This window comes from Triticum urartu, chromosome 3 (assembly GCF_003073215.2).
Source record: "Triticum urartu cultivar G1812 chromosome 3, Tu2.1, whole genome shotgun sequence".
In the NCBI taxonomy this organism is placed as follows: Eukaryota; Viridiplantae; Streptophyta; class Magnoliopsida; order Poales; family Poaceae; genus Triticum; species Triticum urartu.
Genome location: NC_053024.1, coordinates 734414135 through 734429656, shown reverse-complemented (window position 1 = coordinate 734429656; position 15522 = coordinate 734414135). Strand labels below are relative to the sequence as shown.

General features: G+C 51.6%; 1 pseudogene; it reads left to right on the top strand.

The window, feature by feature from the left end:
• LOC125547370 lies at positions 1 to 4590 on the top strand (annotated as a pseudogene).
• Positions 4591 to 15522: the final 10932 nt, after the last annotated feature.

Sequence of the window (15522 nt, the reverse complement as noted above, 5' to 3'; positions counted from 1 at the left end):
ATGGGCATCTTGCCGGTGATCTATGCGCTACTCCCTTTGTTGGTACTTGAGTCACTAGGAAAGCTAACTACGCTATCATCCGGAGTTGTAACAAGCCACAACCCCAAAGGGAATTGGGAACATCCATCACTTGCCATTCTTGATGGTTGCCCAAAGAGCTGTGGCAATGTGAGCTTCGGCTATCCCTTTGGCATCGGATCTAGGTGTTTTCGGGGGCCTGACTTCAACCTCACCTGCAACAACACCGCTCATTCCCCTAGACTTTTCTTGCGCGACGGCATCACCAAGGTGATCCAGTTTCATGATCCTCTTTTCAATATTAATAACTTCATCAAGGCATCCTTCTCACGCACCATCCCCATGGAAACTGGTGTCAACATTTACAACTTTTCTTCGAACCGCCTGGGAAATCCTTCTCCCTTGCTTCCACTGATCTAATTATTACCGGCTGTGACCTGGAGATATACTCTGCCAGAAACTATGCCACCATGTTGATATGCAGCACTGTGTGTTTGGATCTAGGAATCCCAGAGATAGAAGCTATGCACAACTGTAAAAATACCTGGATGTTGTCGCGTTGATGTGGACAGTAACAGGATTTTTCAGCTCAAATTTGTATACATCCAGAGCAAAAGCAACATTGATGCATGCTCCAACTGGAGCTCTCATATGTGGGATAGAATCAGCATTACTAGTCATGGGCCGAGTGGCTTTCTGCTATTGTGGCAGATAGTTGATCAATCCACCTGCGTTGTTGCCAAACAAAACAGGGCAGACTATGCCTGCATCAGCGAGAATGCCGAGTGCATAGACAGTACAACCAGTTCATGTGATGTCGAAGATGCTGAGAGCATTGACGAAAGCTATGGCTATAGCTGCATCTGCAGCAATGGCTATTCAGGCAACCCCTACCTTCCACATGGCAGCTCAAACGGTAACAAAGGTAACCTTTTTCCCTAATCAAGTGACTGAACGTAGAATTGCTGCTAGGTCTATTTTGGACATTGATACATGCTAACTTCTCACTGATCAAATTAGGGTATAATCCAATTCCGAGCAGGGCTGATTGCACATGTTTCTGTGGAAACACTAGTGTGCCATTCCCATTCGGCTTAGAAGATGGTTGCTTTGCAACAAAACAGTTCCACCTTGACTGCACAAATATGACGTCATCAGCTGCCCTCATGTTGGGGAGGGAGCAGGTCTTCGACATAAATATTGACGAAGGGACCGTTAATGTCAGCAATCCTGACCAACAAGGGCAATATAACATACATCAACATTTTCTTTTTCCTGCTACTGGGTCATTCTCCTCTGTGGAATGGATTGTTGCTAATCTAAGATGTGCAGATGCCCAATATAACAGGCCCCCCTTCCTCTCGCGACCGCGCCGCACCCACGGGCAGCCGGCCGCTCCCCGCTCGCCGCTCTCCCCCTCCAGCCCCCCATCCCCTTCCTCCCCGCCGCCGTCGCTGGCGCCCGCGGTCGGCCTGGCCCCAGGACGCTGGTGGCGGCGGCCCTCCTGACCTTCCCCTCCCAGTGGCTCTCCGGCGCGGGGCGGAGTTGCATCGGGGGGGTGCTCCTAGGCGGCGGCGGGGTTCCTCGTCGCAGAGCGGGCGGGCGGCTGGGCAGCGGCGCCATCGTTGGCGGCGGTGTGGCGCTGCGGCATGTCCTGGTGGCGGCGCTCGGCCCAGATCTAGGCCCTACAGGGCCCATCTGGGTCTGGGCGAGCCGGCGATGGGCCTGGTCGGGGGTGTGATTCCCGGGTGGTGGGGGAGTAGCGATGCACGATGGGGTGCTGGCAGGGCCGACGCCAGCTTGCTGCAACACGGTCAGCGGGGCTTAGCGGGCCCATTTCGGGCCCGGCCGGGCGAGGGGTGGCCTGGTATGCCCCGCTGCCATGTCCGGTCGACTACGGCGATGGTGCCGGAGGCGCGGCTTCTCGCACGACGGCGGCGGTGGTGGTTCCCTTCCGCTCGGCCTTGGTGCTGTTGCTCTCATCGCGTGGCGCTTCTCTCCGGTCTTCTCGGCCTCGTGTTGGTGCTCGTAGTGAGACGGCGTGGGCGGCGGCGCATCCGCAATGACGCATTGGGCGGTGGTTTTGATGGTAGGCTCCGGATGGGCGGTGGTGTTTGGTGTGCGGGAGATATCCTTGCCGGTTCGTCCGGCTCCGATGCGGTGACACCGGCGGGTGCCACCATTCCTTATGGAAGGGTGTCGGTGGTAGCCATCCCCCACCGTCCTCCGCATATCGGGGGAAACCCTAGGACTCGTCCGGGCAGCAGCGTCGTCGGTGTCGCATACCTTTTTGGAGGTGCTGCTTGGTACGCGGCACTCGGAGCCTCCGGTTGTGGTGGGGTGTTTCCGGAGGGCGCAGCGGTGGCGGGCCTTCCACGCTTTGTCGAGTTGTCGTTGTTGGCATTTGTTTCTTCTTCTTTTCTGTCTTTGGGCTTGTTGTGCTGCTCACCCCAGCGTTGTGATGTGTACAATGTTGGTTGCTTGCTTTAGAATACAAAACTGGGGAAACCCTTTTTCGGCAATATAATAGGTCTGGATATGCTTGCCTGAGTATCAACAGCAAGTGCGTGAAAGTAAGTGTTAAAGACCTCGATTCTGGTGATGGAGTTTATGCTGGTTACGGCTGCAAATGCTCAGATGGCTTCCAAGGAAATCCACATATCCAAGATGGTTGCCCAAGGTACCTCTTATTACAAATGCAACACCCTTTCCCTCTAATCTTGAAATGTTAAAAAAAACTTGTACTGTACGAACTGGCTGAACTGCCTATCATGCTGTAGAAAAATGTACTACTAGCTATCTGTTACCTCCGAAGCGTGTGTTATTTTATAAAGTTGCGTGTTACTATTTGATGGTGATCTGTTGTTACCACTTCTAGTTTGTTTTATCATTCATGTAAGCTTCATTTAATTGACCGACGCACTGTTTCATGCCAATTGAGGGCATCTCCAACAGTCGTATGATCATCATTGGTTAAATTGCCATCTAGATTGTTTTGATGACATGGCACATAATAAAAGAAGCGAGAGAATGAAATCGTATGAACCCGAACCAACGGTCCAGGCACAAGCTCCGAGGCAAGTCTGTTCATTTCTTCAACATTTAGTGGACCCGCCTACTTCTTTAACATATGCTTAACATACACCACATTGAAGAGCCTGTATGATGTGCCGTTGGCTGCCGACGTGGACACTTATACCAACAATTGAACATACAAACTGTTGCAGATGCTCTGAATGATGTATAATCTTCTGACTTCCATGTTGTAGATTTTGCCAGCGCATCTTATATTAATTTTTTGTTAATTTCAGATGTTGATGAATGCCTTCAACCAAACATATGACATGGGATCTGCCATAATACCAAAGGAAGCTTCAGTTGTGGCAGGACAAAACAACATCTACTCTTAGGTAAGACTATATCATTGTTACATTTGTACGATGGACAAGCCAGAAGAGAAACTTAAAACAACTTATTGCCTGCAGGTATAATTATTGAGTTGTGTTGTGGTTTTGCATTCTACTTTTGTGCTTCTGTGCAACCCTTCTCATTCGCAGATGGAAAAGAAATGTTCAGAAGCAACTACGGAAGAACCAAGGTCTTATCCTAGAAATGTTGTCATCATCCGATGAAACTACAAATGAGAATACCAAGATTTTCTCGATAGAAGAACTGGAGAAGGCAACAAACAACTTTGATCCTAAACGCATCATCGGCCATGGGAGCCATGGCATGGTTTACAAAGGAATATTATCTGATCAGCGTGTCGTTGCAATAAAAAAGTCTAAGATCATTGAGCAGTGTGAGATCAGTCAATTCATCAATGAGGTTGCAGTCCTCTCTTAGATAAATCATAGAAATATTGTGAAGCTCTTCGGATGCTGTCTCGAAACTGAGGTTCCACTGTTGGTCTATGACTACGTATCCACTGGCTCACTGCCTCAAGTTCTTCATGCCAATTCAAGTGATGGTTTTTCCTTGTCTTGGGGTGATTACTTAAAGATTGCCATGGAAGCAGCAGGAGCTCTATCTTATCTCCACTCTTCAGCTTCAATATCAATCTTCCATCGTGACGTGAAGTCCTCAAATATACTCTTGGATGGGAACTACACAGCTAAAGTATCAGATTTCGGTGCATCCAGATTTGTTCCAATTGATCAAACACACATTGTGACGAACGTGCAAGGTACATTCGGGTACTTAGATCTAGTGTATTTCCACACCAGACAGCTAAACGAAAAGAGAAACATGTACAGTTTTGGTGGTGTGGTGCTGGTGGAGCTGCTTCTTAGAATGAAGCCTGTCTTTACAAGTGAATCAGGCATAATCAAGGGCTTGGCAAGCTATTTTCTCCAGGAGTTCCGTGAGGGTAGAATCACAGGTATTGTTAGTTCCCATGTCCTTGAGGAGGCAACCGAGGAAGATATCAACGATGTTGCCTCTCTTGCGGAGTGGCGCTTAAGATTGCGTGGTGAAGAAAGACCCACCATGAAACAAGTGGAGACGGAACTGCAGACCTTACAAACAAAGTATGTAAACACACATCAAGCATACACAAGAAATGAAGAGTAAATACAACCAAGTATAGTATTTCAAGGATATAGAGTTGCTCGTCAATCTTCTGTGATGGGATTGGGCGAGAGAGCTGACATACCGTCAGGAGGCTGTTATAGCTTTGAGGAAGAGTTCATGGCATCTGCTAGCCTTCCACGCTAGATTCGTATGTTGAGCTCATAATAATGGATGGTTTTGTTTCACTTTTGTAATATGATGATGGATGGCTATGGTTTCACTTTTGTAAGTTGCGCCTGAGTTTGTATTAAAGGGAAACAATGCTACATATGTTCGTTTCGTAACTTGCTTTATTTCCAGATAATTGTATGAGTTTTTTTATTGGCATTGTGCTCGTCTATGGAAGTTGATTATTACGATTACTTTGAGATGTGGAGTGAATTAGTTACTGGCATTTTCGATGTGTTGATAAGATGTTTATGAGACATGTTGTTGATTGTATTAGCATGTAATGATTTTGAACATCCATAACCACCATGTTCTTTGATTCAGCAACAGATTTGGCTCAATTCTTCCCTGCGGAATTTCATTTCATTTTGTATTAGGTGGTTGCCTTTCTACGTTATCGCGTTGTCTTGGCGCTTCTTGTGAATACAAATAGGGCACACATTTAGACGTGTCTCCAAGAAAAAATATAAATAACTGTGAAATTGCATGATGACACGCTCTTGCAAAGGACACAAGAACAAGAAAGTAAGAAAGATCAAATCAAGGCCAGAAGGAATTAAGCAGGAAATATCATAGTAGAGAAACACTGAACAAATGGAGCACTGCAAGACAGCTACTAGATGAATTTTACACGGAGATTTGTGTGATTTTTTTTCTTTTTTACCTTTTCTTTTGCAAACAAAGATTTATACGGCTACTAGATGAATTGTACCCGCGACAGCATCTCTAGGCATACACTAACCCAACACACAGGACCTTGGGGTTTGGAGTTGCCAAACAAAGATTTATTCTGATGCCCATTGCCCAATGAGAACAACATGGGGAGCCCGAAAGCAGAAGCAACATGAAAGATTTGATTGTGATCTTGTGGCCGGACAAGTCAGAGATGAAATTCAATGCGCCTATGGGTTGCTAGCCGCAACGAAAACCATTGCGGTGGCAACGGTAGGCTGATAGTTGCCCAAATTACAGTTTGTGGCTAATAGTTTTGGAATTTCTCTAAAATAATAATAATGGTACTTCCGAAGAAAAATCCTGTAGTAATAACCTGATTGGGGTTGAAGCTGCGCCTCTTTTCACCGTGTTGTTTGTGAGGAGGTACAGGTCAAAGGGCGTTGGAAAAAATATTCAGTTTGAGGTACAGGTTGAAGGGCTGCAGTCAGGAGATGATTGACCTGGCTTCGACAGTAGGAAAATTCAGTTTTGAAAGGCAACTATTTAAGGATTGTGCAGGAAAAAAAGAGAGCGAATGACCAATTTGTAGGCAACAACACAGGATGCGGACATCTGCCAAATTGAAATTGTAAAAAATATACCAGCGCACTGTCCTGGCTAGACTAAAATCAAATGAGGTCCAAATCCAACATCCTAGCAACCAATAACATTAGTTGCAGCATACGAACAACAGAGTCGACCATCGGTCGTACGATAAGTCAATAAACAGATCAACATAGCTAGAATAGAGTCGAAGATAAAACAGTAGCGGTAACTTAAACTGATCAGATAGTCAGCAAACTTCTTGGATGCAGTTTCACTACTTTGTTTAGATACGTGGATATTGCTTCAATCTCAGATCAGCAGGACAACACCTCCGGGGTTGTTCTCATCATATGGTTCGTAGGGACAATCATCATCGTCCGAGTCCTCCTCATCATCAGAGCCCAACTCCACATACTCCTTTTTTTTTTAAACGAGGCAAAAAATTTGCCATTTTCATTGATTAAGAAGAAGAGAATTGCCCGGTTAATTTGGTGGAAAACCGGGCTAAAACCGATACAACTCAACCCACATGACATGGGCACCACCGGCCAACCTGGCCACCGATATGGGACACAAAGCTGCAAAGAAGAAAGGAATTCGTCGAGAAGTCGCAAGCGTCATCGTCATCACCGGTTGCCTCGAACGAGCGACTCCGACTTCACCATAGAGCTCCAACCTCGAAGCCAACCTGCAAACAACTGTATAGAAGCCATGATGGCACATGCCACCGGATGGCCACACGCGCAAGCAACTGACAGCTCCGACTTTGACGACGAGCCTCACCAGGGAAATATGCAAGACTTGCGCCGACCGTGCCCATAGAAGAGCACCTCGGACACACCGGGAAGAACCGACTACCGAAGTCCACGCCGCGACCCGAGCTCCTCTCAACGACATCATCGTTGCCAAACAGAAACCAGCGCCCCGCCTCAGCAAACCACGCGGCGAAGATGCCGCCATCCACGGCGAAGATGCCGCAAACCACCAGTCTCCCAGTCGTAGCCGGCTCCAAGACGATGCCCCAAGGAGGAGAAAGACGCGAAGACGCCTTCATCGTCCAACCCAGCGGATCTGAGGTTTCCCTCCGGAGTCAAAGCCGTGGGGAGGAGGAGCACACCTCCACGACGACGCTTTCAAGAAAGATCACGGCACCCGCGGGCGCCGCCGTGGCCGGCTCCGAAGAAGACTGGAGCAAAGATTTCTCCTGGAGATGCGCCGACCACCTACCACCACCGACCGCCGCCCACCAGCCACCACCTGCTGAGGCCGACCTCATTCAGGCCACGAGATCCCACGATCCACCGCAACATGACACGCACCACCCCCTGGCCGAAGCCGCCATCCACCACCGCAGCACCACCGTGGCCACCACCACCGCAGCAACCCACGCCGCATCGCGAAGCGCAGCACCCAGATCGATGCACCACGCACCAGATCCAATCGGAGCTGCACAGGCGAAGCAGCAGAGCAAACGAGCAGGATCCCCCTCCGCAGCACACCTCGCACTCCAAAGAAGCACACCCGCCACGCACAGCCGGTCACCGCGCCCGGCACGCGCTTGCAGCCATCGCGCCCGGCCAGTCTCCACGCCCCACGCGCACAGCCGGATCCGAGCCGCCGCCGCGCGAGCGCGCCCCGTCCACGCCCTGGCCACATCAGGAGCTCGGACCGAGGCCGCCGCCCCGGCGCCCCACACCGTCCGCACCAACCGTCGCCCGCAGGATCCCAGATCGGATCAGGACCGCACGAGGCCGACGACCGTGACCGCGCGCACCGCGATGGCGCGCCCACCGCTGCGACCAGACGCCGCGCCACACGCCGGAGACCGCCTCCGCCGCGAGCAGCGACGCCGCCATGAGGCCAAGCGCTGGACAGCCGCGACCCGCACGCGAGCGCCCCTCCTCCCGAGCGAGCAGCAGCTAGAGAGTGCCCCGCTGCCGCCGGCTCTGCGCAGGCTTTGCCTGCCGGAGGCCACCGGCGACGGCGAGGAGGAGAGGAGGCTGGTGTTGGGGAGGCCGCGGGAGGGGCGGTGGCCGCCGCCCGTGCCGCCCCGGGGAGAGAGCGACCCGGGGGCCGGTCCGAGTCTTGTTGAGGTTGAGAGTTACTCACCGCCAAATTAGGCCACCTCCATGTGACATACTCCTTCTGGACCTCGACGAAGCCCCTAGCGGGCAAATCTACGCGGATCTTGTCGATCAGCCCGACCTTGTCTCCATCCCTCCTGTTCTTGACCTGGCAATGCTCATCAAGGAATTTCTTCCTTCCATGGATCCACCCTGGAGGGAACACCCCGCCCGCGTCGACGCCGAGGATCTCGTCGACGGTGGGAACCATCGGGAGGGACAAGAAGAAGCGGATGTCGAAGTCGCTCTTCCGAACCATGCCTGGGGCGGCGACGGAGGCCGTCTCCGGCTTGGACTCCTCCACGATCCTGTCGATTGCCACTTCCATCTGCTGCGCAGTCAACGCGTTAGACTCTGGGAAGGTCAGCAGGGTTGCTTTGATTCTCCGCCGGAGAACATCTTCGTCTTCTACTAGGTCGACCGCCGCCGCCAGGGTGGGTCGGCCCGCCCAATCGGCGGCCCTCCGCTGCCCCGAGGAGGCCACCGCATGCGCCGGGAACATGTTCAATGCCTCCACCGCCATACGAAATACGAATACGATGTTTGGTGGTGGTGGTGCACGGCCTGAGCGAAAAGGCGCCAACCTGGCCGATTGCTCCTCGCTGCCTACTAGTGGAACCCTTGTTATCGGAGATCGGTGAGATCGCGCGATATCCGTCGCCACCAAACGATTGTGGTGATTGGGAATTTATTTGGCTATCAGGTCAGACAAAATATTTGATACGGCAGCGGTTCAGAATAGGTTTCGAGGTCGATCATGGGCCCAAAGACTGGTGCGCTATAGAAAGGACGGTCGAGCATGGGCCCAAGTATGGTACTCGGTACCAAGTAGGAGCAACTAGTTGATGAGCTTGCCTAAAAAAAAAACTAGTTGATGAGCGCTTCTTCGGGAGCCTCACAACGATCAGTGCCACTTGCCGTGCTCTCAGTCATTCGCCACGTGTCGCGTTCTGGACGCTCCCTCCAGATTTTGTTTTATTTTTTATTTTCTCGCACTCGTTTTTGACTTTTTGAACCTTTTTTCCAGGTTTTTTCGACGTTTCGGTTTTTCACCGGTCTTCCTTAGCTTTTAGATAAAACAATCGATTTTTTTCCGCAAAAAAACTTGCTTTTTTTCTTTTCGCGAGAGTCACGATTTTGCTTCCGTGAGAGGCACGGTTTTGATTTCGCGAGAGTCACGGCCGTGCCTCTTAGAAATGAAAAAAAGGCATACATGTATGTGTGTACCGTTTATCAAAAAAATGTATGTGTGTAGGTATATATGTATCCTGAGATTGTGCGGTGGCCAATTAACCTCCTATAGGCACTAATTGGGTTCTCGTCAGTGTTTCTTCGTCTGACGTGTTAGAAGGGATAGATAGGGATTGGTGGAATAGTTTATTGTATTGCTTGAGCCTTATGGGCATATATATAGGAGTACATGATCATCTTGGAGTAAAAGGCAAGGTAGAATAACATCCTATGCTATCCTAATAATCATGATACTCAACACACCCTCGCGGTCACAACGGTAGCGACGTGGACGCTGAGACTGGAGAAGAATCCGAAGGCAAGCCGACGGACACCCCCCACAGTCGTAACGGCCGATGCATCACAGAAGTCGTGGCTGGAGTGGAACCCGACGAGGTTGCTCAAGCAAGGCGGTAGCCCTTTGTGCCGTTTGTCGATGGAGCCGAGAGCGTAGGGTGGTGTAGCCGTGGTCGAGGTCGAGTCGGGGTGGCCGGTGTCGAGGAAGTCGCCGTGGAGCCACGGGCACAAGGGGGCGCCGCGTGTTATTCATAGGTGCAGTGGTGTCGAAGTAGTGGTGCGCCGGGAAGATGATGGTGTTGACGAAGCGTCACGCCTGGTTTGTCAAACCCGGGGACATGTCGTAGACGAAGGCACACGTCGGTGTTGCCAGCACCGAGCATGCGTAGACGTACGAAGAAGAATTTGACGAAGCGCCGCCAGGTCTGGGGACACGTCGTGGAAGAAGGCACGCATCGGTGTTGGCGGCACCGGGCATGCGTAGACTAGGACCTGCACGAGCTGTACGCCATGTCGGAGAAGTCGGAGAGGCCAGCAGAGAAGAACTCGACGACGGTTGCGGCGCCAGTCGACGTGGAGTAGAAGGTGCCGATGTTGACCGCGGTTGTCGAAGTAGATGAAGTGGTCGAGGAAGATGACGACGACGCTGGCGATGAGCTGGTGCTGGACGAAGATGAAGGGGTGGACGGGCGGAGGCGGTGACTAGGTTAGGACCGCGGCGGCGGTGCTCGAAGTAGGCAAAGAACCCGACAGGGTGACGAAGACCTAGGCGGACAGTGGCGTTCCCACGCCAAGGGAGACGACGCGGCACATACCACGGGAAGTCGACACGCGGGGACGGTGAAGTGGACCGCAGGCCGCGACGCTACGGCCCGAAGGGGCGACGCAACAGTGGTAGGCCGGTCGGGGCGACGGCGGGAAGACCTCGGGGCAGCGGCGGTGACCGCGGGCCGTGACGCGACGGCTCGAAGGGGCGGCACAGCAACGGAACCCAGGTCGGTGCAACCGCGGGAACGGTCTCGGGACGGCGGCGTGGACCGTGTGCCATGCTCGCTAGGCCCGACGGGGCGACGCAGTGGCGGCGCGAGGGTTAGTGCAGCCACGGGGACGACCTGGAGCGGACGGCCTCGGGGCGGCAGTAGACCGTGGGCCGCGGCACTGCGGCTCGAAGCGGCGACGCAGCGGTGACGCGGTCGGTGTAGCTGGGAGAAGAAACACGGGCGGCGGTGCTACGGCCCAACGGGGCAACTGTTGGGGAATGTAGTAATTTCAAAAAATTTCCTACGCACACGCAAGATCATGGTGATGCATAGCAACGAGAGGGGAGAGTGTGATCTACGTACCCTTGTAGATCGACAGCGGAAGCGTTATGACAACGCGGTTGATGTAGTCGTACGTCTTCACGGCCCGACCGATCAAGCACCGAAACTACGGCATCTCCGAGTTTTAGCACACGTTCAGCTCGATGACGATCCCCGGACTCCGATCCAGCAAAGTGTCGGGGAAGAGTTCTGTCAGCACGACGGCGTGGTGACGATCTTGATGTACTACTGTCGCAGGGCTTCGCCTAAGCACCGCTACAATATTATTGAGGACTATGGTGGCACGGGGGCGCCGCACACGGCTAAGAATATGATCACGTGGATCAACTTGTGTGTTTCTGGGGTGCCCCTGCCTCTGTATATAAAGGTTCAAGAGAGGAGGAGGCCGGCCGGCCCCTATGGCGCACCAAGGAAGAGTCCTCCTCCTAGTAGGAGTAGGACTCCTACTAGGAGGGGGAAAAAGTGGGGAGGGAGAAGGAAAGGGGGGCGCCCCCCCCCCCCTCTCCTAGTCCAATTCGGACCAGGGGGGAGGAGGCGCGCGGCCCACCTTTGGCTGCCCCTTTCTCTCTCCACCAAGGCCCATATGGCCCATTACTTCTTCCGGGGGGGTTCCGGTAACCCTCCGGCTTTTCCGGTTTTCTCCGAAATAATCCGGAACACTTCCGGTGTCCGAATATAGCCGTCCAATATATCAATCTTTATGTCTCGACCATTTCGGGACTCCTCGTCATGTCCATGATCACATCCGGGACTCCGAACAACCTTCGGTACATCAAAACGTATAAACTCATAATATAACTGTCATCGAAACCTTAAGCGTGCGGACCCTACGGGTTCGAGAACAATGTAGACATGACCGAGACATGTCTCCGGTCAATAACCAATAGCGGGACCTGGATGCCCATATTGGCTCCTACATATTCTACGAAGATCTTTATCGGTCAGACCGCATAACAACATACGTTGTTCCCTTTGTCATCGGTATGTTACTTGCCCGAGATTCGATCGTCGGTATCCAATACCTAGTTCAATCTCGTTACCGGCAAGTCTCTTTACTCGTTCTGTAATACATCATCTCGCAACTAACTCAATAGTTGCTTTGCTTGCAAGGCTTAAGTGGTGTGCATTACCGAGAGGGCCCAGAGATACCTCTCCGACGATCGGAGTGACAAATCCTAATCTCGAAATACGTCCACCCAACATGTACCTTTGGAGACACCTGTAGAGTACCTTTATGATCACCCAGTTACGTTGTGACGTTTGGTAGCACACAAAGTGTTCCTCCGGCACACGGAAGTTACATAATCTCATAGTCATAGGAACATGTATAAGTCATGAAGAAAGCAATAGCAACATACTAAACAATCGGATGCTAAGCTAATGGAATGGGTCATGTCAATCAGATCATTCAACTAATGATGTGATCCCGTTAATCAAATGACAACTCTTTGTCAATGGTTAGGAAACATAACCATCTTTGATTAACGAGCTAGTCTAGTAGAGGCATACTAGTGACACTTTGTTTGTCTATGTATTCACACATGTATTATGTTTCCGGTTAATACAATTCTAGCATGAATAATAAACTTTTATCATAATATAAGGAAATAAATAATAACTTTATTATTGCCTCTAGGGCATATTTCCTTCAGCAACACAGCGGCAACTCGTTGCTCGATCGGTGTAGGGGCGCGATGTACTCGGGACGGTCTTCATGGGTCCTAGGAAGTCGCGCGCAATCGACGGGCCAGGTCGGTCGCACGGCGTAGATGAGGCGGATCGCGGCGGCGGGCAGGTGATCAATCCGATCGCGCGCGCGGTCGGGGACGCCGCTCGATGGAGGCGGGGGGGCGGCGGAGTCCGAGATGAAGCCGACGGTTAAGAACGGCATGGGACGTCGTGCAAACGACCGTGCAACACCGGCACCCGGGCTGCCAAAGCAGTGCCGGCGCCCGGGCAGCGAGGCCCGAGCGACCAATGTAGCAGCGGCACCCGAGCTGAGGCAGCCAACGAGCCTAACGCAGCCAGGGACGAGGCCGGCGAGGTAGACCGTAGGGCCGCCATGCAGACGTGGTGGTGGGAGGGTGATGTGGATCGATGGGCGGGCTGGCGCGCGAATGACGGCAATGATGGGCCGCCGCATGGTGCGAGGCCGCCGGGTGGGGGCGATGCAGGAGTCCCGGTCGGAGCAGGACGGTGACGGCCGGGGCAGGGCGACAGGCGGGCCGATGCGCAGACGGCTGCTGGCCCTGACGGGCCGCCTCGGTGCGCGTGGCCGCCAGGTCGGAGGAGAGGCCAGTTGGCCGCACCGGGGTCGAAGTAGAGGCGCGCGGGGGTCGACGGCGGCAGCGGGCGACGCAATCAAATCAAGCATATATCGGAAGACCAAAAAGAAAACGCCGATCAAAGCGACCAGCGACAAAGAGAAAACCCGGAGCAAGGGCTCAGAAAATAGGCTCTCTAGGGCTGCCGGTCAACATGACTAGCGGACAAATCCTAGGTACGGGCGGCGCGGCCCTCGGTGGCGGTCATGGAGCCCGACCGCCCCGGGGGCGGCGCGCGGGGCCGAAGCTGTGGGTGGCGGCTATGGTTGGATCAGTTAGGCTGATACCATGTTAGATGGGACAGAGAGGGATTAGTGAAATAGTTCGCTGTATTGCTTGAGCCTTATAGGTATATATATAGGAGTACATTATCATTTTAAAGTATAAGGCAAGCTACAATAATATCCTACGCTATCATAACTTTACTAATAATCACGATAGTCAACATGACGAATCCGCTTGTCTCCATGTACTGGTGCCCATTCCCTGTTATCCTTTTACTTGATCAATGTGTCTGCATGTGATTGCAGCTTAAGCAAACACCGACGGTGGGAAACCGAACGTTGGCGCCCGTGACATGCTCGTACGCGGTGCATGGTGATGTGACATAGCGCATCAGCTTTGCGTGCAAGTCTTTTTTGCACTCAGGATGTCACGCACCGCATCAGCTTTGCGCTCAAGATTCTTTCTTACATACTTCAGATGTGGAACACTGCCCGGACAAGGATCCAGACCCACCAGATTTGTTGGAAATTCTCCAAAATAATCATTGCAAACATCGGTCTTTTACATGATTCTTTGTCTGAGTGTTTATCCCCTGTCTTGGTTGCAGTTTGAGCAAGCAACAACTAAATTGAAGATGGACTTCAATTAATGTTGCTTAGCTCAGTTAGCTTATCTAAGATTTGTGTTAGTCCTCTAAAAACATGAGTTACTGGTTTGTTTCTCCAGTGGTTCGAGTTTTTTACCTCGTGATTCCCTCGGTCACGGGTTAGGCGGCAACCAGCTAATGTTAGTGATGGATTCAGTTACTATCACCTAGCTCGGTTGGAAGACATCAGTTAGATTGCCTCCACCAGATGGGGATCTGAAGAAGATTGCTTGCTGGCTTCCGGTATTGATGAGCACGATGGAATTCGCAACAGGTTGCATGGTACGATTCCGCGTCATCCTGATGGCCTGCCTACTGCTTGTGAGTTTCTTGTGCTTGTGTGGTTTCCCATTTTCATTCTGTAATTTCCTCTGTATGTCCGGCATGAACTTTGGTCTCATCTCTATGTTGGTAATGCCTTTCCTCTGTAGAGCAAACCATTGGAAATCCACAAAATCCCCATGAGCGACATGTGTAAGTGTAACGTGGTTTATGAGCTACAGACTTAGACTAGCCCCTTTAGTGGACTGACTTGCTGGGGTCTTCCTGCGCCATGACGTATGAGGTCACGGTCATCTCTACATTGTATCAAGTACACCACTTTGACGTCCAGGTACATATCCACATGGGCATGTACCAGAGTCATCATCATCAGCAGAACATACTTACAGTTTCCATTGGTTATGTACATATTCTGTTTCTGCGGTTTATCTCCAGCAGTCATAATTTTTACTCTCTGCTCATGGTTGCAGCTTAAGCAAACACCAGCTAAAATTGGGGATGGAGTTCAGTTATTGTTACCAAGTTACTTAGCTCAGGTAGTTTATCTGTAAATTGAAGTTACTGGTTTGTTTTGCTTCCGAATCTATCAATTCATTTCAGTGGTTAGAGGTTCTTATGTCGTGATTCCCTTGGTTGTGATGTAAAATGTCCTATTTTGTTGACAGAGGGAGTTCATGATTCTGTGCCTGTAGCAGTTTATTTCCAGCAGTCACACTTTTTACTCTGTGCTCTCCAGTAGTTTAATGGGCACATCACTAACTGTCAGAACATTTACCATGGCTGTGCTCCTTGGTTGTAGCTTAAGCAAATGACGACGGTGGGAAGCCCCCGGCTCCTACACGGTGCACGGGGATGCGACATGCCACATCAGCTTTGCGCTCAAGTCTTCTTTACACTCAAGATTCTTACATACTTCAGCTGTGTAGCCCTTTTCCACACTGGAACACTGCCCGCACAAAGCACCAGACGCACCAGATTCTTGGAATATATTCAGAATAATCATTGCACTTCATGTACCTGATTCTTTGTCTGTGGCTTATCTCCAGCAATCACAA